This window comes from Lytechinus variegatus, chromosome 1 (genome assembly GCF_018143015.1).
Source record: "Lytechinus variegatus isolate NC3 chromosome 1, Lvar_3.0, whole genome shotgun sequence".
Lineage (NCBI taxonomy): Eukaryota > Metazoa > Echinodermata > Echinoidea > Temnopleuroida > Toxopneustidae > Lytechinus > Lytechinus variegatus.
The window spans coordinates 47,262,625-47,280,069 of record NC_054740.1 but is presented as its reverse complement, the minus strand read 5'-3'; the positions used below and the strand labels follow the sequence as shown (position 1 = coordinate 47,280,069).

The window sequence follows — 17,445 nt, the reverse complement described above, 5'->3', positions numbered from 1 at the left end:
AAGACTTGGAAATTAATTTTTTTTTAATCTTTCATGTCGGGATATAAAATTTTCGCTCGCGCTTTGCGCTCGAATTGCCTTTTAGGTGATATCTTGCTCAATATGGACCTTAAAATATCAAATTCTGAAGTCAATATACAAAACATATTTCAGCTGGGAAATTGAACTTTCATTATTTTGTTTTATTTACAAATTGATTTTTTAAAAGTGTAAAAATTTCTGTTTTATGGTCTAAATATTATCAATTTCTTCTTGTGCTGCGCGCTCACAAAATTTGATTTGTCAGTTACCTATTATGTTCCTGTATTCCATGAAGTTCTCAAAATATCCCTATTTAGGTCAAATTGTCAAAACGTATCAGCTAGCGCTGCACGCTTGCATTTTGATTAGTGAGTTATGTATATCTCAATATTAATTCTAAAACAAACTACTTAAAATCACCATTTGATGACAATCATAAATTTCTGCTCGAGATTTGCGCTCGCATTGATAGATTTTAAACTCATGCATCTTATGCATAATTACAAAAGTGCTTTAAATGTCCAGTTTTCAGGCCATAATATCAATAGATTTTGCGCTCTCATGCTTAGGAAGAGAAATAGGAAGATAGTCATCATTTTCTTATGATGACATAATGTCCTTATAGAATATCCCGGTCCTATGTCAAAACTCAAAGCAACAATAATTGAAAATATCAGCTCCGTTTTAACTGTTATCCCTTTTCACCTCACAATTTTTCCACAAAGTGCTTGCAATACAGAGCTTAAAGTGACCCCTTTTCAGATCTGAATATCATATATTTTTAGCTCGCGCTTTGCGCTCGCTTTATTGATTTTCATGGTAAAAAAAGGTATTTAGAGTACCCAAATTCTAGGTCGAATATCTCAAACACACGTTTATTCAGATACGCAGCTAGTTCTCCATTCAAATAATTATCCAGTTTCAGATAACAATATAAAAAAATTGTCTGCTCGCGCTTTGTGCTCGCATTATTAATGTGTGAAAATTTCCAATAGCTTAACCTTTTCATGATTTACAAAACATGAATAGAGTGTCCAGAATTTTTTCCGCTCGCGCTTCGCGCTTGCATCAATAATGTTCAGTTTGTGTCTTATCCTTTCCACGATTACAAAAAGTGCTTAAAATTTCCATTATTCAGGTAGAAATGTCAAAAATTTTCAGCTCGCGCTTCGCGCTCGCAATATTTGAATGTTAAAATAAAATGTAACGTCTTCATGGCTAAGTTCAAGCAGTCCATAACAAATACGTTTTCGATCAGCTCAAAATGTATATAAAAATTTTCCGCTCGCGCTATGCGCTCGCATTATTAATGTAAGCAAGATCCCCACTTCCTCATCCTTTTCATGATTTACAAAACTTGAATAGAGTGTCTCGTTCAGTAGGTCTAAATCACAAAATTTTTTGCTCACGCTTCGCGCTCGCACCAATCGTTTAGTAATATACCTATTATGTTAAGTTACAAAAGTGCTTAGAATTTCCATTCCTTAGGTAAACATGTCAAAAAATTTCAGCTCGCGCTTCGCGCTCGCATTATTTGATTTTTTAAAATATGTAACATCTTCATGGCTAACTGCAAGCAAGTCCTTAACAGTACCTTTTCCATCAGTTCATTTCTGCTCGCGCTTCACGTTTGTAAAAATTATTCACTTGCATACTTATCTTTTTTCAGGATTGCCCAGAATGTTCAAAACTTTTAGAAAAAAGTACATAAGATTCCAAAAAAAAAATAGCTCGTGCTTCGCGCTCGCATTATATAAATAATGATTATGGTATTATACATTTATGTTTATTCATAAGAATAAAGCAAAGAAGTGACTAATAGGACTACCCCTTTAAAGAAACCCAAAATCCCGGCAGATATCATATTCGAGTGGCCGATCGGGGAAAATATGGCTGAAAAAAAATTCCGGGCCCCCCCTATTGGCGAAGGCTGGATCCGCCCCTGATATACAGCTTTTTTTTACGGTGTGAAGACAAATCAAACCAACTTCAAATAGATCATCGAAAAGTAACTGAAATCTTGACCTTCCCAAAGCAAGAGGGTGGTCAGTCTCTTTCCCTCTCCTTTGGTCATGTGTCAAGCAAGCTATCAAGAAAGCTGTCCCAAGATCACCCTCAATGACCCAAGGTCAAGGAGGACTTCCTTGAAGGGATCTCCTCAGAAGTATTTAGATTGAAAGGGATGAATTCAATACAATGCTTCCAGGGACAATACATAATGCTTCAATGCATTCAGGGACCTTCTCAACAGATCAGTTTTACATACACATAGAAAAAATCAAAATACACATAGAAAATCTCTCTCTTGTACATATATTTTCTGACCTGTTACATTCTCCCCTGCTAAAAGGTTGCTGTCTCAGCAACATAAATAAACACCTCATAATTACAAAGTATGAATTATTTCTATAAATTCCAATATCCATAACTTTAGTTACCAGAATACATTGAATAGATTTGAACTGTTTGCTGAAAGGTCAATCCCTTCGCTCAAAACAGATTATATGGGTTATTATTTCTACCCGCTGTGGAGCGAGTTGACCTTCGAAGACAGGGAGACATCGGCTTCTCTTGTTCCGATGGTGGCACTTCATTCTCACTGACAAGGGGGGATTCCTCCTCATTGACGGTTTCTTCATCTAAAGAGTCATGAATGGGAGTCAGAGATGCCTCATACGGTTTGGTCTGTGACAGCTCATTTCCATCTTCCAACACAGGCTCGTCTACCGGCTGATCATTTTCTGGAAATGAGGGTGGGGCTTGAGAGTGGTTGAGAGCCTGGGCAATGTCGCTTACATTCCACTGCACATTAGGGATATCATCTGATTTATCCGGCTTGGATATGGAAGTAGGAAGAGTCCTAGGCTTGGAATGACGGACCAATTCAGTTGATTCTGGAATAATCAATAAGTCAGATCTGTTCACCACTTTGGTTTTCTCAGAACCATTGACTGGTTCAATTTCATATACATGTCCAGTCTCTTTCGGATGCGGTATGGGGTTCCTTGCCAAATGTCTTGGATTTTGTGCCTTCCTGTCCAAGCTTGCTGTCGAAGCAACACTCTCTGGCCAACCTCAAGTTCGACATCCTTTGCACTAGTCTTTTGGATCTCTTGATGTCATCGTGCTTCCTTCTCTAAGTTCCCGGCAGCTCTCTCCCAAGCATCCTTTAGCTGACTCTGATGCTTAGACACCCACTCGTCTATGTTAGCTGATTCAAACCTCCAAACCTTGGCTTGGAGGTTTGAAAAGCTGATCTATGGAAAGTTGAGGTTCTCTACCAAAGAATAAGAAGTAGGGAGTATATCCTGTGCTTGCATGTGGTGCTGCATTATAAGCGAAGACAAGTTCCGCGATATGTTGGTTCCATCTCCGTTTCTCATCAATTTCCAGGGTTCTGAGAAGATTATGCATGGTCCTATTGAATCGCTCCGCTTGCCCATTACCAGTTGGATGGTATGGGGTGGTACGACTCTTTCTGATTCCATACATACGACCAAGTTCCTGTATGATATCAGCCTCAAAACAACGTCCTTGATCACTATGGAGCCTTCTTGGTACACCATAACGCACAAACCATTCTTTCACTAAGACTTCAGCCACTGTCCTAGCCTTCTGATCTCTGGTGGGTATGGCTTGGGTAAATTTAGTGAAGACATCTGTAATCACTAGAACATTCTCAAAGCCATTTGCTGAGCACTCCAATACCGTAAAGTCAATTGCTACTACTTCTTGCGGCTTCTGGGCAATGATACTACCCATAGCTGGGCGGACTTTGGGCTTGGCCTTGGCGAACAGGCAGCGATGGCAGTTTTGGCAATATCTCTCTACATCTGTTGACATGCCTGGCCAGAAGAAGCGGCTCCTGCATAGAGACAGTGTACGGTCTACTCCCTGATGGCCAAGATTATCATGTAACTCTTCTAGGACTCTTCCTTTCAAAGACGTAGGGAGCAAAAGTTGCTGAACAAATTCATCTCGAAACTGAACTTCCCGGACCCACACTTTGCCAATGCAGACAATTCGGTCCCACTCTCGAACATAGAGTCTTACATTCTTTGGCAGTGAATGAAGAATGTTTCCACTAGGTTTCTGTAGCGACTTCTTTAGTCGAAGAAGGTGACCAATGTCTGGGTCCGTTTCCTGGAGACAACAGATATCTGTATGAGTAAAACCTGGAAGAGTGGATTTGCATCAAACAGGATTGATATTGCTAGATCGGGTTCTCACTTCATCAATCGTTACAGTTGAGTGAATCTGTGTGGATGTAGCTTCCGTCATCAATTCCTCCACCCTAACCTTCAACTCCTGAGGCAGTTCGCTGCTTGTCACCAAGTGAGACAATACATCTGTCTCATCTTGTTCCAGGGTATTGCCAATAGATGGGGCCGGGTTGCGACTCAGGGCATCGGCATGACGATTGGTTCGTCCAGAACGGTATTGCACCTTGAAGTTGAACTGAGCAAGCTGCACAACCCATCGCATTTCAGTGGCTCCTAATTTGGCAGTGTCTAAGTAGGCAAGAGGATTATTGTCTGTAAGTACTGTGAAAGTGTTTCCAAGTAGATAATCCCGGAATTTCTCTGTCACCGCCCATTTGAGTCCCAACAGTTCTAACTTCATAGCACTGTAATTGGAATCATTGCGTTCTGCTGGACGTAGGGAGCGGCTGGCATAGGCTATGACTACCGTCCTGCTTTTCTGTTTCTGTGACAGAACAGCACCTAGTCCACTACAACTGGCATCAGTTTCAACGATGAAGGGAGATTTGAAGTCTGGATATCCCAACAGTGGGCTAGATGTAAGACATCGTTTCATTTCCTCAAAGGCTTGGGTGCACTCATCCGTCCATTTGTCTTGAAATGGCAGACTGTCATGATTGTTCGGTCTGTTCTTTTTCTTCTTAGCCAATTGCCTGTTGGTGGGTCCCAAGAGGGCATGAAGAGGTCTCGCTATCGAGGCAAAGCCCTGTATAAAACGGCGATAATAGCTGGCTAGCCCAAGAAATGACCTCAGCTCGCTCTCCGTCCTAGGAAGCTTCCACGACTTGACAGCAGATACCTTCTCTGGATCAGTACTAATTCCTGCTTCAGAAACAACATGGCCCAGGTACTTAACCTCCCTCTTCATTAAGTGGCATTTTTCTGGCTTAATCTTGAGTCCAAATGCATGAAGGCGATGCAAGACCATATCTAGTCTATCCAAGGTTTCTTCGAAAGTGCTGCCGAAGACCAGAATGTCATCTAGGTAGACTATTACACTCTGTAGGTTCACATCTCCCAGACAAGCTTGCATTAACCTGGAAAATGTGGCAGGGGCATTGCACAAACCCATGGGCATCCGCGTGTATTCAAAGAGACCCCAAGGACCAGCTCGAAATGCAGTTTTGGGTATATCAGTCTCCTCGATAGCACACTGCCAAAATCCATGTGCCAGATCTAAGGATGCAAAGTACTTGGCTCCGTTTAATGCCTCTAATGCCTCATCAACTCGTGGGAGTGGGTGTGCGTCTTTGATAGTCTTTGCATTCAACAGTCGAAAATCACCACAAACTCTGATCTTTCCATTAGGCTTCCTTACCAAAACCATGGCAGCAGCGTACGGTGAAGTACTTGGACGGATGACACCAATGGAACACTGCGTTTCCAAGAAATCTCTAACTGCCTCCCACTGGCTTGGTGGAACCCGTCTGTAAGGCAACTTGATTGGAGTATCATCCACTGTCTTTATTGAATGTCGTCTGATCTTATCACAGTACCCCATGTCATGATCTCCCCTGCTGAACACTTCATCATGCTGTGTAATAAGTGATTGTAGCCTACTTCTCTCCTCTACACTTATGTCACCAATGTCAAGTTTGGAAAATACATCATGGATTTTAGAATCCTCAGACTTGACAATACCTGGGGTATGGCCTTGGAGCACCATCACTTCTTCGACTGAAATTGTTTCTACAGAATTCCGTGGAAAGTTCTGAATCTCTTGAGGCAAGTCAATCTTTGCTATCGGGGTGTGTGGATACAGGTACTGATCCTCTCGGGAGAAATTTGTAACGGTGACTGGGATTTGTCCATGCCTGGAACAAACTAATGAAGGCAGCACCAATAGCCCATGAGGAAGGGAACTCTCTTCAAGTTCTTCAATTAACATGACTTCATCATGCCCACGAGCGGAGGAAGTAATAGTTCTGGTGCTCTCTGCAGGAATGAGAATGGGCTGCTTCCCCATTACCCTAGTACATCCTTGAAAATTGCTCTCTGCTGTTACAGTGGATGTAGTAATTGTGATATCTGACATATTTGCCTCTGTGTAGAATGACAGGTTTGATAAAGGAGTCTGTCCCACCTGTCCTGACTCTACTGAACTTGACTGGACAGCCTCTCGCAGCACCTCAATAATATTACTTCCGATAACTCCAGGATGTTTCTCTTTCCTACTACGGGTATCTTCATCACCTGACTCCTTTACCACAAGCCAGCCCATCTCTGGTAAGTAGTGTTCTCCTATAACAACATCCAACTCAACATACCCACAATATGGAATAGAGAGTCCATTAGCTGCTGTCAATTTCAGGAAAGGAATATTTTGCCACTTGAGGGTACCATAGTTCTTCCGAAAGAATGTCTCTGTAATGGTTGAAACTTGTGAACCTGAATCCATTAGACAGGAAACTGCAACCCCCTGCACCTGAACCTCACTATAAGGACACTTTTCGATGGCCTTCTTCAGGATTCGTTCGGGGCTGAACGATGGTGTCACGCCCGCCACTTCCTGTCCAGCAGCGGGCTTTATTCGTTTAAATTGCGTGTGCGAGGGCAATTACGTCTGATGTGGTCCTTGGCTCCGCACTGAAAACAACCTTGAGGCCAACGTGGACGACTCTGAGCTAAGAGGCTATTCAGTACTCTGCTTTGCTCTTCCTGCTGGGTAAGGAGGGCAGATACCAGCTTATTTTGTTGTTGAAGTGCTTCTAATACAAGAGAGATGCTCTGGTTATTAGTCGAGCTGACTCCCTGCTCTTGAGACTCTACGCCTAGTTGACCTCTATCTGACCTTCTGCTATGGGAACCTTGCCGTTCCCACTGTACAGCCCAGTCTCGGAGGGCCACAAAGGGTGCTGGGTTTTCTTGAGATCGACGAAGAAGTTCCCGACGAAGATCAGCATCAGAAACTCTTTCAATGAATTGTGAGATGAGGGTCTCTTCTCGATCCTGCTTTCCCACTCCTCTCCACGTCTTCAACAACCGGATCAGTTCATGGGAATATTCTATTAATGTTTCTCCTCTCTTCTGCAGGCGACTGAAAAACTTTCGCTTCTGGGACGCTTGACTTCCTACTTCTCCAAAAACTGACCTCAGAACTTGGAATGCATCCTCTGCGCTACCGATATCTTCCCGACTGACAAGTTCCATGCGAGCTGCACCATGGGTATGTCTGATTACAGTCTGCAACCTTTCCTTGGGGGTTTGGTAGGCGACCTTGTCTGCCAATAAACTCTGAATATCTGAAATCCATTCATCAATCCCCTCGTCACCTCCAAATTTCCTTATCTGACGCTCTGCAGATACGTACACAACGGGTGGTACCTTTTCATTATGGCTTGCTTGACTTACTCCCTGTAATTTCAACTGATGCAGTTCTACCTGAAGTTTTCGAAGTTCCTCCTCCACTACTTCTCTACCAGGACTTGGACTTCTTTTCTTCTCTGCCATGATTTTGCAACTGGCTGAAAGGATACAAATGAAACGATACAAATGCACTAATGCAAACTGTGAAATGAGATAAATGCACTAATACAAACTGTGTATATAAACATACATGTAAAAATAGATCACAATATACTTCAAAATACTACTAAAATTGAAGTTCAATTAAAGTTCTTTTAAAGTTCTTTGGAAACTTGGATCTGTTACTATGATTTAAAGTTCATATTTCAATAACTGTATCACTCCTAGGAAGATGTGCATCGATCCAGTTTGCGCATCTGAAATCCAGCGTGTGGGTAAGTCTAACATTCCACGTCCCGTATAATCTCCTGCATCAACCAAGTTCCAAGACAGCAGTCACGTCCTCAGACATCAGTTACATCCTCAAGAGGGGGTTCCTAATGCAAAAACGGGTCATCTACTCTCAAAACCACAATCCTACTTGCAACGCCATTTTGTAACGGCAGGTATAAATGATGCATGACACAGTCATTTAAAATTTATGTGGTATTTATTTTTGAGGGTAGATCAACCCTTGAAAGAAACAAAACAAGAAAGAAATGATGAGTACATATATATCATTTTTTTACATCACCAGCACAAACAATAATGAGTCATTGCATTCTTAAACCATTCAAACCTCAATGTGTTTAAGATTACTAAGGTGTCAACCAATTAAATGTTATGATTATTCTTCAACTAAACTGGCATGATACATTAAATTAGTCACTTAGTTTTTACCATGTTCAATTGAAATACTGTATAGCATTAACATAATTAGAAACATCTTATATTCCTTATAATCTTTCAACATACATTGTCCAATAATACAAAACATGATGTACAGTATCTAATTTTATACATTACATAAACAAGAAAATTATCACGATCAATTACCACAAAATATTAATACTATATATTTTGTTATAAATTGTCTTTAAATTATATAACATTAACTCACCCCTCTTGAGTTCTCAAGGAGGACAAATCTACATGCAGATTGAAAGTCACCTACATAGCAATAGCATCATCAACGAATCGAGGGTTCGACCACTGTAAATACAAATATTCATAACATCTTTGATAAAATCTTAAATTGTACAAATGAAACAAATTATTTTATACTTATGTGTACTTTACACACAACCATTCTGTTTACAGTACAGTATCAGAAACATAAATCCTGACAGGTGCAATTCATGTTCAATATACCAAAATAATACATAAATGCCATCAAATAATTCCAAATACCTATCCATCCAAATTCATAAAACAGAGATTCACTTATAAATTCCTTTTGCTACATTCATAGCATATACATATCACAGCAATCAAGTACTTTCTATTTATATTATAAATCCTTACCGTGAGTGCATGAAGCAAACTACGTCTTTGACCTGAAGCTATAGCCAACAAGGCTGTCTTAATGGACAGATCAAGGAGGGAGCATTTATGCATGGGTTCAAAGGGGGGTTTCGCCAGGGCCCGAAGGACCCGCGGAAGGTCCCATTTGAGGAAGAGTCTTCGGCGAGGAGGATTCTGTAAGAAAAAGGATCTTGTTAGCCTGGCAAGGACAACTGAATTTGAGATAGTTTCCCCATTAGAGAAGCCTGAATGAATGGCTGCTATGGCTGACCTGTAACCCCTTATGGAGGAGACAGTTAAACCTTCGTCAAATAGTAGAAGTAAGAAATCTGCTATCTTACCTAAAGAGGCAGAGGTTGGATCAATCTGTAAACTGTCACACCACCGAAAGTATCTCTGGAGTCTAGAATCATAAGTGTTCCTGGTGGAGGATCGCAGGAATCTAGAGGCCATGTCTGCAGCTCTCTCCGAAAGGCCCGCTTTAGTTGCTGATTTCCTGAGATGGGCCAGAGTGTTAGGCAAAGTCTTTCCGGGTTCGGGTAATAAGTGTCCGTCCCGGGTTGTTTTAGGAGGTCCACGAGTGGGGGTAGTCTTTTGGGAGTCCCCACTAGGAGATCTGTAAGTGTTGTAAACCATGGTCTCCTCGGCCACCAAGGTGCGATGAGGAGAACGTAAGCTTCTTCCTTCCTCACTTTCTCCAGCACTTGAGGTATTATGGGAAAGGGCGGAAAGGCGTAACCCAGGATCCCCTTCCAAGGGATTGTTAGGGAGTCTGTCGCAAAGGCTAAGGGATCTTGATGTTTCGTGCAATAAGTCGGGAGCTGCTTGTTCAGGGCTGATGCAAATAAGTCTATCGGCTGGTCGCCCTGACTGAAGATTCTCTCCACTATGGTGAGATTGAGTTGCCATTCTGATGGGAGATAACTTCCCCGAGAGAGGAAGTCTGCAATGTAATTTTCTTTCCCTGGGATGTGGCAAGCCTTTAGGGTTATGTGATTGTTCTGGCACCATGCTAGAATTTCCAATGTTAGGAAGCAGAGAGTAGATGACCTTGTCCCTCCTTCCCTGTTTATGTAGGAGACCACTGTGCTGTTGTCTAATTTCACCAGAATGCACTGGTTGGCAACTTGGGGGAGGAAGGCAAGTAGAGCCAGTTGAACCCCCTTCATTTCTAGAACATTGATATGCTGTGCTGAATCTCTTCCTTGCCATTGGCCAGAGGCTTTGAATTTCCCCATGTGTGCTCCCCAACCAAGCTTTGAAGCATCGGTCGTTAGGGTGAGGGTTGGTTTCGGGTTCTGAGTTTGCTTCCCTTGGTTCAGAAATCGACATGCTGACCACAGATGAATTGCATGCATCATCGCATCTGTCATGGGAACAAGATGGTCCCTGGGGTGAATTCTGGGCCTGAAGTGTCTCAGGAAGTGCAGTTGGAGTGGCCTCATATGTCGTCTGCACTGCGGGATTAGATCCACTAGGCTTGCTAATAGACCGAGGAAAATTTGCCAAGTTCTGGCTGGCGAGCATGAGTTTGAGTAGAGCTCTGCACCTACTGACTGGATCTTCTTTATTCTGTGAGGGGAAGGGCGAACTATTAAGTTTGGGATGGATATTATCGCCCCTAGAAACTCTGGTGATCTTGTTGGTGTGAACCTCGATTTTTCTTTGTTGATCAGAAAACCTAGATCCGAAGCCAGCTTTCGGACGCTTACGTTGTAGGCAAGAGTGGTCCTGGAAGGGCCGAGGAGGAGCCAGTCATCCAGGTAACAGAAGATAGTAATGCCTCGCCTTCTTAACTCTGCGGCGAGGACTCTCACCAGTCGGGAAAATATCCTTGGGGCAGGCTTTAGGCCGAACGGAAGGGCTATGAACTGATAACAAACGTCTCCTACTTTGAAGCCCAGAAACTTGCAGGCCTCTGGGGCTATAGGAACATGATAATAAGCGTCTTTGAGGTCTATGGTGACTTCCCATTGATTGGGTTTTATCAGAGGTAGGATAGTTGTAAGGGACTCCATTCTGAATGTTTGATCTGGGAGGAGTTTGTTTATCTTCTTTAGGTTGATTATCAAGCGAAAACCCCCGGAGCGTTTCTTTACCAGGAAAACGGGGGAGAGGATGAGGGACTTGTGGTCTGGGACTGTTATGATAGCTCCTTTGTGGAGTAGAGACTGTATTTCTGATTGGAGAGCCTCTCGGCGTGAAGGATCCCTTGGTATGGGGGTCTGTTGTCGAAAATGGGAAGGATGAATTACTCTTGGGAAATTTGGATTGTATCCCGATCTTAGTATCTCTAGAACAAATTTGTCTTTGGTTATCTTTTCCCAGTTCTGTAAGCAAAGAAAAAGTTTTCCCCCTACTGGGACTTGCTGAAGGTGGGGAATGACTAGTGTTTGATTGTCAAAAGTCCTGGGGCCCGTTTCATAAAACTTTTGACTTGCAACTGTAACATCTCCCATATCTATGGCAAATCTTGTTATTGCAATGGCAACTTGTCATAGTTGCAAATATCCGTTTCATAAAAGCAATGACAAATTGTTATCGTAAATAAAAATAATTTAATGAAAAATAGTTCGTGAACGAGCCTGATATGCAGCTAACAGCCGGTTTTTTTTTCTTCACACACGTCGTCTGCGATAAAATTTGGATGGTGACAGAATTTACGGAAAATTTGAATCGGAGATGTAAGTACTTTCTACTTATCGTATTTATATAATTATTGCATCATTTGATAAAGTAATAAATAAATCACTTCCGAAAGAATGACATTGATAATACATATCATATTTCCATCGTTTTCTACGAGGTAAACATGCATTTTGCCCGGGGATATCGTGGAGGTATCATCGAGTGCTCGCTATCCCGGAGCTTCGGCGTAGTACACGGCAGTAGTGTTGATGTGTGTGGGGTGGAGCTCGAATGAGCGGCGTTGCGACTGTCTTGAGTTGCATCTGTCTTTCTTTCTGACTTTAGTCTTTAATTACCTAATTCAGTGCGATATGTGAACAGCTGTGTGAGAGTTAGCCTTTTTTTGTGGCTTGGGTTGTTGTGGGCGACAAAAATACAGTCAAGTCTCGAGAATCATGAATGGGTTAGATTGATGTTCACGCTCATGTTTGGACTTTGGCCTCAGCTTGGGCATGTTTTTTTTTTTAAAGTTGAGGGGGCAGGGTTAACTTACACAAATATTGTACTCAAGCTCTGTAACTGTGTTGGGTTGTTTTTCTTATAGTTTTCAGGGGGGGGGGGGGTGGCTTGCGAGTATAAAAAGTTTGGTGACCAGACAGTAATAAAAAAAAGGCAAAATTAATTTTTTTTAAAGCTGTGAGTTAGCAAAAATTTGACCGGCAGGAAGTTGGTTGGATATTCGATATTCAAACTGTGAAGTTGGTTTTGATATTCAGGTTCGATATTCAAACGCGTGTGAAGTTGGACGGATATTCAATATTCGATATTTAAAAATTAGGGGTTTTGAAAGCTAGCTAGGGGGTTTAAATGGTGCAGCACGTCTCGGGCAAGCATAAAATCACTGGCTTGCCCTAATACGAGGACTTTCAGGGGACAAAAGTCAGTGAATAAAAGGGTATGAAATTTTTAATTTTTTTGAGAGAGGCCTAAAGGGTATTCCGACAGCCTAGCCGGGGTAATCACGTGTCCTAACTTGTAGAACTCGACTCGGGCAACAAGATAAGCCCTAACTTGACCCGGCGCATGCACATTTAGGGGGCTCAAATTAACAAAATTAAAGGGAATAAAGGGCTACTTAGAGCATTTTTTAAATTAAAAAGAGTATTTTTTTCAAGGGGCCCCAGGGATATCCCGACAGCCTAGCCAGGGTAACCACCTAGCCTAACGTGTAGAATTCGACTCGGGCAACAAGATAAGCACTAGCTTGACCCGGCGCATGCACATTTAGGGCTCAAAGTAACAAAAATGAAGGGAATAAAGGGCTATTCAGAGCATTATTTGCATGTTTTTTGTTAAATTCAATTGACCATTGACCCCCCCCAAGAAAAAAAATAAATGAATAAATGAAATAAAAAAATTGAAAATAAATAGAATAAAAAAAACAGGCAAAATATGCATATATATATTACCGGTATATATAATCTATAGAGAGGGGGGGGGTGGAATCTAGATCTTATAATAATGTGTGCATTAGAAATTGCACATGGCGTTGATGATAGACACAATTTATGTGCTGGAAATGATCGCATTTGTCAGGCCTCGGAGCTGAGACATCAAGATAGAGCGACTGAGGCCGAGACATCAGGCTTCGAGGATGCAAATTCTGGTCCCGAGGCCAGCCTCGGTATACAACACTGAATATAGAATCAACATGCACTCTATACCCTACAAGATTGATAACAAAGACATATATGTGTTTCAACAAGAAATTGGTCAATGTATATCTGAATGGGGTATTGTACAGTACGATTGATCAACCAATGATACGGGTTGTGTTCTGACATTTAAATCCATGTTCCTCTTTGACCAATGTTGTCAAATAAAAACCTTGCTTTGAGCATAACATCCTCAAGGTGGTCTGAAATTCTATATCTACAAGTTTTATTATCAATATACTAGTGTTCTGAAGTTGATGTGTTTATAATCAAATGTTTTCATGTTTATTCTACTTAAAACATAATAGATGGAGACTAGCAGCGTGGCAGCAGGAGCAAATTTTGGCCGTGATGAGGCGTATACCACCATGAACATTTCTGCAATTGCAGTCACCACCACCACTGCTGCCACCACTATCAGTGCTGCTGATGCCACCACCACCAAGTCTGCTTCTGCCACTGCCATCACCATTGCCACCGCCACTATAAAGACCACTCCTGACACAAAGCCCCCAAGTCCTCAACTGACCAGATATTGCAGCTGGAGAAGGATAGACCAGGAACTTCAAAGCCAGGGCTTGTTGGTCTCCTACAATAAGAAAAATGCCAAGGGCCCATCTAATGAACTTGTAGAATATTTGGCCACAGTTGTAGAAATGCAGAGACTAACATACTGCCACAGGTAAAAATCAATTTTAGATATGATGGATAGTCTTTGAAATATGGGTTGCAGAATGAACATCAGTAAAATCCATCATGATGTGCAATCTGATTTAACCCTAAAATGGCGGTGGGGGCCCAAAAATTTTCACGTTAAATCCACAACATGAAAGATGGTGCCGCGTCATTATATGCCTTTTTTTTAAAGATTCATGAGTTTTCAGACAAAATTTGTGACACCTGGGTACCCGGTTCTGAAATTACGCAACATCATGTAAGTACACATGTCAGAATTGCTTTAAAATGTGATTTCATGAACAAATCCAATGCAAAATCTGTTTTTACCAAAAATTTATAATTGCATCATACTGGTTAATATTTATTTTACTGATTAAAATCAATTAATTTGATCAGAAAATTTTGTCAACAATATAAAAAAGTATAAAAAACAAAGAAATACTTCAGAAAGGAAAAAAAAATACAGATGAAAGGGATTTGATTTTTATGTGTCTGAACAAAAAAAACTTTAAGGGATTTGTTTATAGATTTCCAGCCAACTTCTAATTTCATGCATGATTTAGTAAAATATATTTATTAAAAATAAATTTAAATAATTCTAGAATGATCAAATATACAATTTTTTCATCTGTGGCAGGCATTTTGCATTTCTTCACAATTGCACAATTAACGGTCGATCTTGAGGGCCCCGACCCCCTTCCGCCAATCTTTCCTGCCTCAAAAATACCCTTGCAGTCTTATTAGGGTTAGATTATGTTTACATTAAGCAAACATAAAATTCCGACAATGGATTTCAGTGGCGTAATGAGCCAAATATTTTGAGAGGGCCTAATATGGCGGATGGAACAAAAGTTCTCCAAAGATGTGAGAGAGCAAAATTTTTTAACTTTTTAATACAGAAATCAAATATTTGGAAAGATTTTGATGTAATAATATTCAGTAAATACTTCTCTATTTTACCCTTTCCCGTTCCCTTTCTTTCTTATTCTCCTTTTTTTTTCTTGGTCGTGAAACAGGGGGGGGGCATGGCCCCCATCTATACGCTAGTGAAGGATTTAATACTTTTTGCATGTACGATGACGATGCTCGCTCTCTCTCCCCCTCACCCATCCTCACTATGTGTATATGTGTGTGCAAGATAAATTATGAGGAATAATTGCATGAAGTGACGTTTCTCAACCAGAGATTCCTTATATATTATTTACTGTTGCATGTTTGCATTTTTGTTCATCATATTAACCCATCTTGACCCCTTTACCCTCCCCCCCTGACAAAAACCTACTTTTTGAAAATTTCAATTTAATTTATTCCTTCAGGTGAGGCTTTGTCCGCAGTTCCGGAAAGACAAGCCATGCCAAAATCAACGACTGAAGGGTTTGGAGCGCCAGACAAAGAGCCTAGAAATGTGATTTAACCGTAAGTTAAACTTATTTATAATTCTGATTCGTTTTGGCATAGGAAGTAAGTCACATAACAATTTGAATAATTTTTGTCTTCTTGATTTGCTCTTTGTCAAGAATCCAAATTTTAGAATTAAACTCTAAGTTTGAGGTGTTGATGAAATTTTTTTTCAGCTGCAAAAGTAACAAACCAATATCAATCATTGGTAGATAATGTGACTTGCTTTCTCTTGCCAAATTGGTACATGTACATGAATATTCTGCATTTCTATAATGATTGACCCCCACCACTACCACCTATAAAGATGCAACATGTCAAATTACTGTCAAACTCACTTCATGTTTTTAATTATTAATATTCCAGTAAAGGAGTAAAAGGACTCAGAAAGATTACCCGAAGAAGCTCACAGAATTTTTTTTCTGGTAGACCCTTTACATTCATTTGATGAATTGAGTTCATCAAAATCAACTGAATATAATGAGTACAAAATCCTGTTAATACATCTTACTAGATGAGGCTATTCTAGTAAGTCATCCCGGGGGGGGGGGGAGTGCCTGAGGATCTTGTCCATTTGGATAAATCTTGCAAAGTATCAAAAGGTGCCTTCACCCCCCCCCCCCACTCTATTAAGGGTTAACAATGAAAGTGAAATTAGGAATAACTTTAGTATCTTGCTTTTATGCATTATAAATCAATTACTATTTCAGGTACTTCAATCACATGAACAGTAGCAGGAGCAAAAACAGCAGCAAACACACAGGAGATGTAACGACTACATTGACCAATACCAACAACTACAGCAGCATCAACAATATCTGCAAAAACCACACTGGCAACCTCAACAACATCAAGATTTTCAACAACCACTCCGGGAATTCAACAAACACATCAGCAGAAACCAACAGCAGCAAAAACAGCACTTATGAAATGAATCTTATTGAAACTCAAAAGCCAATGGCGCAACATCTTTTACAAAATGAGACATCATTTATTCATTCTTTTACAGGATAAAGAAAAGTTTTTTTGAAAGTGTAATTTTGCAGGAACACAATGGATGTTCCTATGTATCTATTTATTGAAATAAATTTTACTTTAAAAAGAAAGAATGATGATTCAATAAATATCTACTTTTTATTTGTCAATGAGTAAAAATACCTGTATTTTCTATTTAGAATGACAAAAAGCAATTTATCAAATCAAAATCATCAAAAAATTGAGCAATATAGCTGTTAGGCCCTCGAAATTGTTGATATTTTGATGAAAAAGCTGTTTCTGCTGCAATATTTGATGCAACTCAAATAGTTGCGTCAAATATTGTGGCAGAAATTGTCATTTGCCGCTGAAAGTATCTGCGGCAAATATTTGACGCAGCTCAAACAGCTGCGTCAAATATTGCCGCAGAAATTGTCATTTGCCGCTGAAAGTATCTGCGGCAAAGTTTTATGAAACGGAAACTTGCCACTGTTTTGAGATTTGCCGCAGAAACACAGATTTGCCGCTGAAAATGGGAGTTGCCGCTGCGGCAAATGTTTTATGAAACGGGCCCCTGGTTTTGAGTGGGGGCCCTGAATTCGGTGCGCTGAAAGTGGGCCTGGCGGCCCTGTCCTCCACCCCGAGGTTTCCTATGACTTTTCCCGCGGCCCCTTTCAATCCTGGCGTCACCACCAGAGCGAGGGAAGGAGAGGGATGACCCCTTATGTTCATTGTAGGCCTGGGGCTGCAGTCTGGAGCTAGAGCTAGCAAAGGGGTGTCTCTGGGCCTGGCCCTGGGCCGGTCTAGCATTAGCGGTGCCTGGCGGGCTAGGTCTACTCGAAGAGAGCCTATAAAAAGTCTTGTCAGCTGTGGTGCTGGCTGAAATAGACTCATCCAAAACATCTTGAAAATGTCCATGAAACAAGTCCTTACCTTCACAAGGGAGCTTATTGAGCAGT

General features: G+C 41.0%; 1 long non-coding RNA gene across 1 annotated transcript; it reads left to right on the top strand.

The window, feature by feature from the left end:
- The first annotated feature begins 11,707 nt into the window (after positions 1–11,707).
- LOC121415348 lies at positions 11,708–16,320 on the top strand. The gene is made up of 4 exons (XR_005970001.1): positions 11,708–11,776; positions 13,744–14,117; positions 15,430–15,529; positions 16,222–16,320. It is a non-coding gene; the product is annotated as an uncharacterized LOC121415348 (long non-coding RNA).
- Positions 16,321–17,445: the final 1,125 nt, after the last annotated feature.